Below are 13,941 nucleotides of genomic sequence, written 5' to 3' on the forward strand. Positions count from 1 at the left end.
ACACCTCAGCCATTGACTCTACATAAAGAGCAATATTAAATGCAACTGGGCTGCAATATGCCCAGTTAACCACTTACATCAAGAATCACAGAGGTCACTTTACCCACACAGTGCCAGAGATATTACCCAGACTCAGACCCAGTACCCTGCTAAACTGTAAGTTCAAATTAGGATCTCTGAGGAGAAATCTAAACACCTTTTCCACGTTGGATAAATTGTTCTTTCAAGAGCAGAGAGTTATGAGGTTTTTCCCCTGGAAAACTATGCTTTGGGGTACCCTCTTACACAGGGGCTTTACAGTAGATTAACCCAATAATAGGTATAGAATGGCAGCCCTACAGAAGAGAGTTTCAGAAGAGCTTGTCAAAAGCTGCTGACAACTACTTTCCAACCGCATTGCATGTGAACAACCTTGTTAAATTCAATCAAGCAGCCATGCAGATGCAATCAGGGCAGAGAACGCTTCTATTTGGATTTGTAACGTGTCGGTCTCCAGTGAAGCCTGGACTTGGAGTCTAAGGTTTTTGATTCAACATCTTTCACGAGAAACACATACACCCACTACAAGACGCAAGAAACTAAATGAAGAGGTTTTTTTTGTTTTTGTTGTTGCTGTTTTGCTTTAAAAAAGGATCACCTGATGGACTCTGTTTTCCTAACTAAGTCACATCTTGCAGGCGTGTCAACTTTGGAAGGCCTAGAAAAGCAGAGCTAGAAGGAAACCCAACTTAAGCAGTAGACCATAGAACCGTTATTCACTGCCCGATAGCAACGCATAGGCATAGCTGCATCTGAAAGTGCTCACCTGGCCACGTAAGCATTCTACAATTGTTTCTTGACGTAAAGGATAAAACCTTTCGCCCTCCTTTTTGTTTTTTCCCATGGCCAGCATTAATGTTCTGTAATAATTCGTCTCTGAGTAACAAAGTAAACAACATTACAAAATAATTTCTGAAGCCAAATATCTGATAAAGATGATTAATGCTTCATGAAATAGCCAAGTAATATTTGCAATAATTGCAATATTTGAGATGGATAACAAGAGAATTAAAGGGTTTGCTGTAAGGCTGAATTATCTACAGGAAGTTCATGAGAATGTCATGTTACCTTCGGACTCGCTGGCACCTGCCAGGCATAGTCCTTAGCAGCTAGTTTATTTGTTTTCTGAATTTTAGAAACAGAACATTTAAAGTTTAAATATATATTTTGTAAAACTGACTTCCAGAATAACCTCATTCTTGAGAGAAACTACGTCAGTCTAGAAAAAAATGTGCAAACATATGAATCTCCCCCTTATGAACAGATTTTTAGGGAAATGTTCCTGAAGGGTTGCCCAAAATGAAATTTCACAATGTTTATCCTAGACAAAATTTAGCCAGCATTCTTCCAATGAAAAATGACACACTTCTAATTCAGAATAGGTTACATGGGTATAGTCTGTCGTTGCCCAATGCAACCAAAACTTCAATGCTTGGCAAATATTTTGGGAGAAAGACAGTTGAAAGGCACTGTGTTAAACGGCTTCAACCATTTTCAGAATACAGACAGCAGGATATAAAGACTCTTAAGGATACTATCCTTTTTTTCTACAATTATGCAAAGAAGCTCTCCTCCCATTATGTTCATAGACTGTCCCAGTGGCCAGCTAATGGGAAACAACAGGGAAACTTTTGATAGAAGGAGAATAGGAAAGAAAAGTTATTATTGCTGGCAGTCCCCTACTCAAATTTATTCATGTAAAATTATTTATTACATCATTTTGTTAATTATGAATGAGTACTTTGTAAGGATTTTTATGAGCTAAATTCACAATTGGAGTTGTTCTGACCGGACGCAGCTTAACTGTTTTGTTTTGTTTTTACAATGCCTTAAGGTTCTCTCTTATAATCAGTCACTTATCTGGTGCTAACGAAAAGCCTTCCTGCAAATATTCACCTTAATTATTTTTATATGACCACTCCTATCTCCCCCAGCCCCAAATTGTACCATCAAGAACACTGGTAGTAAGCAAGAACAAACAGGGCATGAAAAAGGTCAAAGAAAATTTATGTGACTATTCTTATAAAATACTTTTCAGCACCTGCTCAGTCTTCAGCCCCTAGGATTTTCTGAAGTTCTGCAAACTATCTGTTTCACGTGAAACAGCAGGAAAGAAATACCTGGAGGACGAAAGCTGGCAATAAGGAAGATCCTTCTCCAGCCATTTGCACCCACCATGCAAAATTCCAGGCTCCCTTGAACAGCTGCAGTGTGATGGGGGAGGAATGTGGGCAGACTTTTCCCTCCATTTCTAGTGCAAACAAGCAGAAACAGGGAAATGCTTCACAGGTCTAACCAAGCTGCTGTTGGCTGCATAGGCAATAGTGCTGAGCCACCGCACACTGTTTACTGTAGTTGAGTCCTGCACAGCTGTCTTTTTCTTAAGATGTACTACAAGATCGAGAATAGCTTGCAGTTATCAGTGAAGAACCTGGTCTTCCTTTTGCACATCCAGATTTTTGTCAAGTCCTTCCTTTACCCACCAGCACACTTGGGAATTAACAGAGACACCCTCACTTGAGCCCTTCCTGAATGACCATGAAATCCTGGAACAGCAGATGCACGCTCAACACTGAAGGCTGTAGAACAATTGCTAAATACACCTGGCAGCACCTCTCTCAGGCCAGCCCAGCCCAGAGCGCCAGGGAAGGAGGCAATGACAGAAGAAACAGCATGGTTTTCACCTGCTTCCCTGGTGTTTCATCGCTTTTCTATGTTTGTCAATAAAGTCTGTCCGCTCTCTTGTTAGCACCAAGGGCAGCTAATCTGAAATCAGCTTAGTTATGATTATCAGTGAGACTATGAAGTGCTTGCTGAATCGTTATCCACACCCAATCTGATATTATATTACCCTGCTCTATAACTATGTATGTTTATGGAAGCACTTGTAAACAGTGACTATTTTGCTAACTAATTCTAGGACAAAGGAACATTAGAAAACAAACAAACACAAAAACCTGCAGTAAATGAGAGACTTTGGAAACGATCATCTTTTATTTACAAGGAAAAAATAACCTTATGTGTGTCAGGAATAAATGGAAATCAGCCTCCAGCCTCCACAAATAAATAGTCATGGGTAGAAAACATAGCGTTTTTGTTAAAAATAAAGACATAATTTGCAATTAATGAAGGAATAAGAACTATTTCTTCCAGAGTCAATCTAATGAGGTTTTTAAAACTGATATATTCTGATCTCATCTGTTTCCCTATGGGTAGAGAAGCCAATCCTGAGTTTTCCTGTTGCAGATCAAAGTGACAGCTACAAATGTTATTAAAACAGTCTTCCCTAGTGGCAGGCAAAACGGGATAAAAAGCAAACAAGCAAGAAACTGAGCACCAAAATAGGACAACAGGACAACACTGGAGAATATTTCTGTCACCCCAAGAAAGATGAGCATCCACTAAATCCTGGATTTCAATAAATACAATATTATAATGAGAGGAGACTGTTTATCCTGTATATGTCAACTCCCTTGAGAATCCCATTTTTATTTTCCTTACCTTTCAAGGACAGCTATTCGTATATTTATTTGCATTGCCATAATGCAGAGATGCAGGATCAGAGGTCCATTGTGTAAGGTGCTGTACACACAGTTTATCAAAACAGCCTCCGCTTCAGAGAGCTCTCAGTCTAAACAGGGAAATTCTAAAAGTCCTAAGGGGAAACAAATGCTTGTAAGGCTTCCAAGACAGAACTAGAAAGTCTTCGGAAAAGACTTTGGTGACATTTCAGACTAAACTGAAACCTTGATGTTCTCATTTCAGTGATATATTTCCCTGGATTTGTGTCATTAGGAGTCTTCCCTGTTTTTTCTCAGCAATTACATCAAAATAATTTCAGATAATAAAATTTAATTGAGATTCAAAATTGTGCCCATAGCAAAACTTTACTTAACCAGATTCCTTTTCTATCAGAGAATTTGCTAGCACAGGGGAAAAATGTGTTTAAGAATCATCACAATTCCTCCTTCAAACATCAGATGTCAGAAATTCCTTGGTTGTTCCTCCTCTACAAACATCACAAACCCTAACTTCTTCCATCACTATTTGTCTCATCTTTCTTGAAGACTAAGGGAACGTGGAGAAATGGTAAAGCCTTGTCCACATGAGTGAGTGTCACATGGGAGAGTGTGCAATAAAACATTCTGTTCCGCTAGAACACTTTAAAAATTAAGGTCTGATTTGAGTAAACAAAAGAGTATCTTGAGAAGGACACCCTTGAAAGAAAATGATGCCCTGCTGTGCTCATGTAATAAAAATGAGCATTATGCGTACCTGGAACAATAACAGGTGAGTTCTTACACGTATTATGTTGCATCCATTCAGATGCAAAGTGATTACATACAAGGCATGGTGAAACACTATCCTCTAAACATAAATAGGCACTGGAGAGAGGAGTGTGGCTCTTTTAAGTGGAAAAGAAATAAATGGTAGACAGAAACAAGGGGTACAAGGAGGTTTGCGTTATTGAGAGTGCTACTGCATGAAGATGTATTTCTTGTTCATCTCTCTTCTAGAAGGCATTAGAACTAAGAAGGGAACATAAAAACCAAGGGTAGCACCAAGGTAATGCTTACATTCACGTTAATGAAAAATCAATGGCATCTTAAGGAGCTTCCTCTTTGAACTTCTCTCTTTATCCAGCAGAGGTGCAATCTCTTTGGTATCTGCGTGGACTTCACGATCTTCCAGGAGTCTGTAGAAAGGAGAGTTTGATGGGCTGAAAATATGCTTGCTCTTGGGCTGTGTAGTTGGTGGAGTTTCACCACTTGCATGTGCTTTGTGCTAAAGTTACTGTAGATCTGCATTATAGTTGTCCTACATGTTGGCAAGAAGTGGAGATCTTATAAAAAGGAGTCCTACTTTTGTTGGATGTGCTGGAGAACAGGGTGGGAAAGAGGAAGGAGAGAAAGAGAAGCAAGCTTTTCACCGATTATTCAGACTAAGCAGCACCCCTTAGCTTCTGTTGTAAACATAAATAATCCACATTTGTATTTGCATAGAATATTGATGCAAAATCAGTGGAGAAAACACTGAGAAAGAGATTTGTCGAGCTGTTGGAATTTAAGGGAGAACAAATTGCTGAAGAATTTGTTGGCAGTACTTAATTAATAGAAAATGTAAAATCAATGCTAGCCTTTTTATCACTTATGTAGTTGTTAGGTTCCCATCTTATAACGGTTGAACATAATAAAACTACTTCATTGGAGTCAGATTGCACATTTAAGTGCACATGTAAGTTCTTTTAGTGGAAAATCATATAAACCACTTTTGCACTGGTAGTTGTCAATAACATCAAGAAGATTTTTTTTTTTAATACTCTGTCTTCCGAGTTGCCAGTTTATTTCTTCTAGAGATGGGCAGGCTAATTCTGTAAAAAGCAGAATATGCCTGATCTAGTAAAAGGGATTTCTGTTCTGAAGCTTTCAGATCTCCCGTTCCTCTTCCTGCCAGTTACCGAAACGAATCCACCTTTTAGTGGAAACAACTTTGTCTAATCTTGGTGAGAAAAAAATGGTCTAAGAAAAGCTAGTTCATCTAGTTCTGCAGTATGGCAGGCTGACAGAGGTCCTCCTGAAGACAGGAGACTAACTTAATTCTTCAAGTTCAGAGACTCTAATTTTACTCTTCACTTAATAAATAACCCTGAGAAAATGCATGTAGGTGAACAGCTAGGGGGGAATACAGCCCAAAGGTGTCTGAAGGAAACTGCAAGTGAAGCACCAAATAGTAGAGAGGCTGGCAACGCAATGTGGCTAACTTCGCTGATGATGACTTTTGCTAGCTTTATACAAGCCAGAAGGAGACCTCACAGTTATTGGTCAAAGTTTGCTAAAGCACAGTCATTAAGATGTTTTATTAAATTTTACCAAAAATCAATTCCTAGACTGTAAGAGGCTTATCTAACGTGGATGTAATATTAGTTCAAATCAGCTGCTGAGCAAACGCCTGCAGTGCATGATTATTTTTGTCTTCACTTGTTTTGACAATCTCTAAAGAGAGACCAAAGATGACCCTTCTGGCATATAGCAATTCGAACCTCTTTGCAGCATACAGAAGTTTTCACCTCACCCATTCATTGGTAGTGCTAATGAGATATTTCCACAAGCTCTAGATTTATTTCAATAAATTTCAATCCAATGTCAATTTATTTTTCGTTTATTCTTAAATTAATTTTTGAAGAGTTTTAGAAGAAAGAACTGACAAGATAGGAAACAAGAGAAGAAAGGATAAAGAAGGAAGGAAAAAAGGATAAAAGTTAAGGGATGTGAGGCAAAGACAAGAGTAAAGAAAAAGGCTTTACAGGTACTTTTTAATAGGCCTAAACTGGAGTCTTGGAATTCCAGTGACACTGCAACAGCAGCTTGGATACAATTGCTCAGTCGTGTAGGTGATCATGCAGTGCTGGATGAGGCTTTGAGATGCTCTGTCAGTACAGTTCAGGTATAACACACAAGAGAAATATAACCACATTTCCCCAGTCCTAAATGCAGCAATCCTTTCTTGGGAGATTCCAGCAGCACTAGGGGAAAAACTCACATAAGAAGATTTCATTAGATTTTTGGTATTACTGAATTCAGTCTTAAATTACAGAAGATTTTTTTTTTTTAAACTTGAACTCTGAATAGCACATTGAGTCTTAAATATCATGCTGATTCCTCAAGCCATTTGCATTCAAACAGGGCTAGAGGTTTGTCTACAGATTTGATCTGAAACAATAGATTCCTCAAATTTTAAAAATCACTGGAGAAGCAACTGGCATTTTAACAAAGCGCAGAAGAGATGAAAACACGTAAATTCCTAGTGATCTCACCACACTATTTCTTCCTGTAGCATTAACTGGACCTAAAGTAAAATCTATAGAACCAACAGAAATTCCTGTGCTTTGGATCAGGTATTTTAATCTAGGATTTGCTTTTCCTCTAGTGCAGTTTTAAGGCTTTGAGGAACAGGTAGCCTTTATTATAATATACATAGGAATAAATCTCAACTCTAGATTCACTAGATTATACTTGTTATTGCCAAAGTTGACAATGAAGAGAGATATTTACTCAATATGCTTTCCACTAGGGCCAAGGACTAAGGTCATGTTTTATGGCTGTTTCTTATGTAATGAGCATCAAATGAAAACGCAAAAGGATTCCATTTCAAGATGCAGTTGAAATGAGCTATTTAATACACTAAAAGCTAGTGTGTGCTGTATTGCAAGTTCACAATGTTCCACGATGTCAACAGCTGCCTATGTTATTAAAGAAATTTAATAGATTGAGCTTCAAAAATAACCTGCAAGCTATTTAGGAAAGACTTCTGCAGCCCCTGAAAATGAATTTTCTATTTACAGCTGCATGGCCCACAACATTAGTGTGAAACTCTCCCTTGGTTTCACACTGGAGGGAAACACATCCCTCTAACGCTCAAGTGAAAATGTGAGATTCTCATGAGCTTCAGCCACTGAGTAAAACTCAGCTGAAACCTCTGCACTTCCTCTGGCTCCACAGGAAGACCACATAATACCACAATTTTACATTCTGTGAATACCCATAAATCAAGTTTCCTGCAAGACTGGCCCAAGTCTATGAAAAAGATGCATGAATATTGTAGACAAGTCAAGACTGCTCACAGCTTTTAACCTGCACGGAAATAAACTATGATTTGCTCAGTTACAGATGATGGCAAAAATTTCCCACCTGCATATTTCCTGCATATTTTCTTTCTTGTTTTTGTAATTCATAGTCTATTATGTGATAATCAACTACTACCACCGGGGAGATAAAACAGCTTAGGCAGCTCTTCCCTGGCAAGTATGGGAGAATTGCAGGGGTAATTAATTAATGTTGTAATATGCAGATAAATGACACTCTTTTACAGCTGGGATTTTTCATAGTATTGTATAATTATACAAAGACTTCATCTGTGGTTCAGGAAGTCTTGCGACCACAAATCATAGGAAGCTGGAAAAATACTACTTTTTCCTTGCCCTATCCATACACTCTTCCTTAGACATCCACATTTAACCCTTTCAGGGACAGGATTCAAACCTAGAAGGACCTTTAGTTTGGCTTGGTACAGTCATTCTTTTGTGTAAGCAAGCACAGCTTCAGAAGGAAACAAGTTTTGCAAATGGACATATTTATTCTATTTCTTTTTTCCAAATGTAAGTTCTGTTTGATTGCTCTTCCACAGGTGTACAACATGAAAGTGGAATCAGGCATAGGGGAAGCGTGTATGAACAGGGAGCTCAATCCCACTGGATGATACACAGCCCAGGTCTCGACTCGAGTGACTCCTGAATTCAACTCCAGCAGAAATGACAGCGTGGATATTGTGATAAGTACCACCACTTAGACCTCATAGTGAGGTAAAAAATGAAGGCATCAGAAACAGTTTAGGTGGGAGGGAAAACTGGGCACTGTCCTATGCTTGGTTTCTGTATTGTTTCATTTTGTTTTAATACTCTAACTGCCTGCTGCTCATAAGGGTTTAAGGTATTTTAGAATACAGATATCCCAAGACATAAATGTGCTATTCATTCTGTATTTTCACCTTAAAGGCAAAAAGGTAGTAGATGGAAGTCAGATCTTCTTTAAAGAAATATCTATTTACCCGCAGTGGGTCACCATCAGCTGCTACTGCTACTCCAGTTATTGGTTTGCAGATTGTATTTTTCTATATAGACACCAGTTCCTCCAACCTCTGCCATTTGACATCAGCAAGGAAGGGGCAAGGCAGTCTGGGCGGCACTCAAATCCTGGTGAGAGAAGAGGACAACAACAATGTTCTTCCTTTGATTTTAGGAGAAAGAATAGTATTTTTTAAACTTTTTTGCTTGCATAAAACTTTAGCAAGTTAATCATCTCTCTATAATAAAATAAAAAATAAACAAAGAACACTGGAAAACTAAAACTACCGACTTGTGTCTCACAGCCAGCTACCACTGGTGCTTATGATGGCACAGGCTTTGATGGATGGTTTTCTCATGATCCAATCACTTAGAATCTCTTTCGCATGTATATTAAGTACCTATTAAAAGAAGAGCTCATGATGGTGCCTTTCCCTATGACAAACTTGTTTTCTCCTCTGCATATTTATTTTGGAAAGCTTATAGGAAATGAGTATCTTTGAAAAGTCTACTCCTCCATCAAATCTAGCTAAAACTAGCTCAATGAGTTCAAAAGGTATTGGGAGGATTGTTCAGATGGAAGGCAAGCACACAGGCAATAGTGGGCACACAGGCCCATTTCTTTAGGAAGCCAGGCAAGAGAAGAAATCCATGCTCAGAGGGACGCCAAAAGCCCTCTGTGAAATTGAGCTGAGTGCATGAAGTGATCAGGACACAGAGAAAAGGCACAATGAGGTTTGTGCAATTCGGCTGTGTTATGGCATTTGACCTACTGCTTAGCTGAGCACCAGCCCTACTGCCAGCAGGAGCAACAGTCAGGAAGTAAGCAGGTAGGAGGAGACAGGGAACAAAAGGAAAGAAAGAAAGAAAAAAAAAAAGGCTTTGCTAGCTGATCTGGCTGATTGATGTGATTAATTGCCACCCACACAGGTAGGTGTTGCTACTGTTTACTTAGCACTCTGCCAGCAACAAGTGGTTGAGATTCCTTTGGGTTGCTCCACAGGCTTTGTCTACCTGGAAATCAAAACCAGTTGTATCTTACATATTGCCAACAACAAAACAAAACATCATGAGCATAAAATAAACAATTCTAAACTGCTGGATTGCAGGGACACTGCATTCACTTCCCATCTCCCAGGAATTTGTGGGCAAGGGAATCCAATGATCTCTCTTTACAAAGTTATCTCTCTTCTAAAATGTCTCTTTCTACAGAAAGATACTATTGCAGCACTGAATAAAAAGACTCACAACTATATATGTTCTTGGAAACTTGTGGGCTTGAAGATTAAAAAGCAACTCCTTCATGTGCTTCATAACCAACAAAGACAATAAGAGAGGGAGAAGAGAAAAGGGAAAGAAAATGACATAAAAGTACTGTTCCACTGGGGAAGGAAGCTTACATTCAAGAACATATAGATCATGCAAAAGATCCTTGGGGCAGGAACTACTTTGCTTTTGTTTTTTGATTCTGTATTTATATATCCTGCCTGGACTAAGTTTACTAGGAGCTACTGCACTTACAAAGGATAAAAAAAAGAAAGAAAAAGAAAGAAAAGCTGTAAAATATTCTGACTTACTCAAAATAAACATATGCATTTCATTCCACACATACAGCTTTCTAAAACTCTTCCAATTTTAGTCACTGCTGAAAAGCATATTTTGAATACATCTGTGCAAGTGTGCAAAGGTGGAATGACTGCTCTTTTACCCATTGGTGTGTATAAAGATAAGTTACTGCTCTCTTATTGATTAGAACAGTTAGCGTTTCAAGTCTGGGTAAGCTTCTCTCAGGAGATCCAGTTGCTATTGCCAGTTTCCACATATTAAGCATAGCAAGAGTAAGCACCAAGAACACAGTAATAGCTAAAGACATGTCAGATATTTTCTAAGGTTTCATTTTTAGACTACCTTGCAACATTTTTTCTAACACTTTCCCACTTCCCACTAAGTCTGTGAATGTACATCTCCTTTAGTAACATGCACAGCTCCATGTCTGTTCTCAAGAAGCAATGTGCACATAGACACTCAGCTAGTATGAAAGAAAAACCTAGACTATGGGAAAACATGCTTTTAGCCAACAGTTTATGCTTTAGAAGAGAGATATGAGAGAAAATGAGGTCAGTTGGTCAGCATACCTGTTAAAAAAGAAAAACCATAGAGGGTGCTTGGAGCACTTTGTGTCATGCTGCTTCAATGCTTTATCTTGGCCAGGGAATGTACCGAATGTGGCTTTCCCAGCTGAAAATAGGTGTCTATTGTTTTCACTTTTGGTAAGAAGCCAATTAGTTGTCAAACAGGCTCATCACAAAATTCTTAGTGTGCATGGCAAAGCAAAAATACTTTTGACTTACACGTTCACTTTGTCAGGAACAAATTAAAATACAAGTATTTCCAGCTAGGAGGGGGTGGCGGCTAGAGTGGTATATCCTTGTTCACAAAGCAATTGAGATGCAAACCTTCCTGTTAAGCTAGGCTTGAGCTGATGAGGAAAACGAGTGATGAATTATAGAGGATTGGTCTATAACATCCTGAATAGGCATCACATAGAATATTTTAAGTACTACAGGCCAACTCCTCCTACATACATATACCAGCTCTTGATCAGATAATATAGTACCTGGAACGTACAACATATGGTTTGCTGCTGAGGGTTTTCTTTATTTTCTCCTCAGTGATATTTGCAAAAGGCATGAAGAAAACTGAATTGTCATAGGTGCATGAAGTCAGGCTTGCACTGTACCGGAGTGAATAAATCTATGTTAGCATTAACAAGAGTAACAACAAATTTGAGAGGCATTACATGCCTCTTTCTGCCTATTAGCATTACAGCATTCTTTCCATATGCAATTAGCCCTGCTTACCTCTCTTAGCCACCATCTCTCTGCCTAACACATGGCATTAAAGCTAATCACCCAGGCATAGCAAATGCCACACTTCCAGTTCAGGGATATATGGAGCCCAAACACTTCGTGCTTCAAACTTTATATCGGAACACTGCTTCACACTAGACAAAAAGATCGTAGGTAGAACTGGTTTCAGGAAGAACACCCACAACGCCTACAAGCCTAATGGGCAACTTTTTGGGCAAAAGTTCCCAGGCTGTCCTTGGAGTTCAGCTGAGCAAGCTCAGGTGTGGGCATGTCCAGGTTGCCAAGACCTATCACGCCCAAGGCCTTCAAGACTGGTCTTTGCATGTATGCAGTGCTGTGAAGGATGACAGACAGATGATGCATGGCTAATCTTTCTTAATATTGTTTAGATTCTTGCCTTACTTGCTTTGCCTGGCCACAATAAAGCTAACCAGTAGTACCAGAGACAATGGCTACCGAAGGCACAGGAGCTTTGGGCTACCTGTGTAAATAGGTTTCCAAAAGGTTAGCAAAGGCCAGTGGGCATTGTGGTCTGTCAGCTGAAGAATGCAGTTTAAGAAGATCATATAATCTGGCCATGATAAAAAGATAAATCCATAGCTAAATTAAACCTAGATCTGATTCTGCCACCTCAGTGCCTTATATATTACACCATGGATAAACGTCTCCTAAATGTATGGCATCAACTTTTATTCCTAGCCAGACTTTCATTGCCTAAGCCCACCATGCTTGTACAATGTCATACCTGCCCTGCTAAATCCTTGGTAAGCTCGATCACTTCCCCTAACCACTGAACTGGTGTGCCTGTGGATCAGGCAGCATGCTCTGAGTGAGAGAGATCAGCTTGGGGTGTGGTATTCAACCAAAAGGCTACCTGCTGGCTGTTCCTGAACCAGGCCAATTCACCAAGTTGATAAAAAAAAACCCTGCGAATACTGATGGGAAGAGGAACAACCACATTAAGGGCACTCAGACTACAGGTACTGTACATGAAGTTAAGATGAGGGAATCTCTGCCTCTTGGCCAGGCTTGGCTGGATTTACGCAAAATGAATGATCTTTTCCTCAGATGCATCCCTTTTAAGTTTACCACAAGCGTATGTGCCACATGCATTTACACTGTCTTTACAGTGGTAGGTACCATGCTTAATGCTCTGTTCCCACCATGTGCACTGCTGAATGTGTATAATACACAAGGCATGCCATCCAAGTTTATTTTCAATTACTTCAGAGAATGTTTCTCCCTGAGGCACAGTTTCTGTTTAGCTTGTTTAGTTGCCACAAATGCAAACCCTTGAGGGAGAGGGGAAAAAAAAAGATATAGTTGAATAGCATAAACAAAGCACTGTGAAAGACTGCCCCTGGGAGGGAGAAGATGAACTACAATTTTAAAAATTAAAACTCCTGCAAACGTTTTGCCAGTTCCTTTGATGATGAAAGCAAATTTCATTAAAGTGACAGCAGTCTATTTCCTGCAACTGCACTGATGTCTTCCTGCAAAAGCAAAACTAACAAATATATACATATATATATATATACACACACATATATATATATATTTAAAGGAGTGCATGTTGATACTGCACTAGGAAAGGCATAGGGAGCCTCTGCCTCTCCTTCCACATTCATATGTCAAGTCTTCCTTCCTGCAGCAGGCTCACCTTCACTAATATCCTCCTGCCTTTGCTTTTCTTCTGACAGCAGGTCAGAGGAAGGGACAGTCCCCTCTAGTGCGGTGGGTTACGTGCTCTCATGTACCAAAATAGCTACTTCTTCACTGACACAAAAGAAAGAAAACATCCTTGCATCCTGTCCTGCTGCCAGCTTTCAAAAGGTAATTAAACATCCCCTGTTTTCAAAGAGCAGAGTTCTCCAGGACCGTGGTGTCTCAGCTCTGATGTTGTCAAACAACAGGGGGTTGCTTAAGCTTTGACTGACCTTTCCAAAGACCTACAAGCAATTTAATGGGAGCGCTCTTTAGTGGAGACAGAAATGTTCCATTATCTGCTTCCTGTTGTCTTGATTACTTGGGGTAAGGAGGAACTTTGATTCTCATGGTCTTGAGGGCCAAATCAAACCACTCCAGGCAGATTAAAAAGATGCACATTCATCCGTATCTCTAGTGTAAAGAAAACTTTTGCTTTGTACCTACATCTTGATCACTTGAATTTTAGTTCTTTCCTGCCCCCATTCTATTCTCTTTGCCTACTGTTTCTTTCTGGTGTTCAAAAACTGTAGTAACTAAGTTCTATAAAGATCCAATTCCACTCCCAAATTACAAGTATGTTTTCTGTGTCCACGGAGATCAACTTTCCACCTCAGGGCTCCTAAGAGGTAGGAACGGCTTTGAAAGAATTGCTTGTCAGCCAAGATCTGTTGGAGCACAGCACAGAGTCTTCCAGTGACACCTACT

General features: G+C 39.4%; 1 long non-coding RNA gene across 1 annotated transcript in view; it reads right to left on the minus strand.

Annotated features, from left to right (window-relative positions):
- Nucleotides 1–6,116: 6,116 nt before the first annotated feature.
- Nucleotides 6,117–13,941, minus strand: part of LOC104146128 (uncharacterized) — a 104,602-nt gene continuing 96,777 nt past the window's right edge. Inside the window, exons 3-4 of the long non-coding RNA XR_011139102.1 lie at nucleotides 8,644–8,788; nucleotides 6,117–6,574 (exon numbers count right to left, since the gene is read on the minus strand). This is a non-coding gene — a long non-coding RNA (uncharacterized lncRNA). The remainder of the gene's footprint in view (nucleotides 6,575–8,643; nucleotides 8,789–13,941) is intronic.

The sequence above is a fragment of the Struthio camelus genome, chromosome 2 (assembly GCF_040807025.1).
Source record: "Struthio camelus isolate bStrCam1 chromosome 2, bStrCam1.hap1, whole genome shotgun sequence".
In the NCBI taxonomy this organism is placed as follows: Eukaryota; Metazoa; Chordata; class Aves; order Struthioniformes; family Struthionidae; genus Struthio; species Struthio camelus.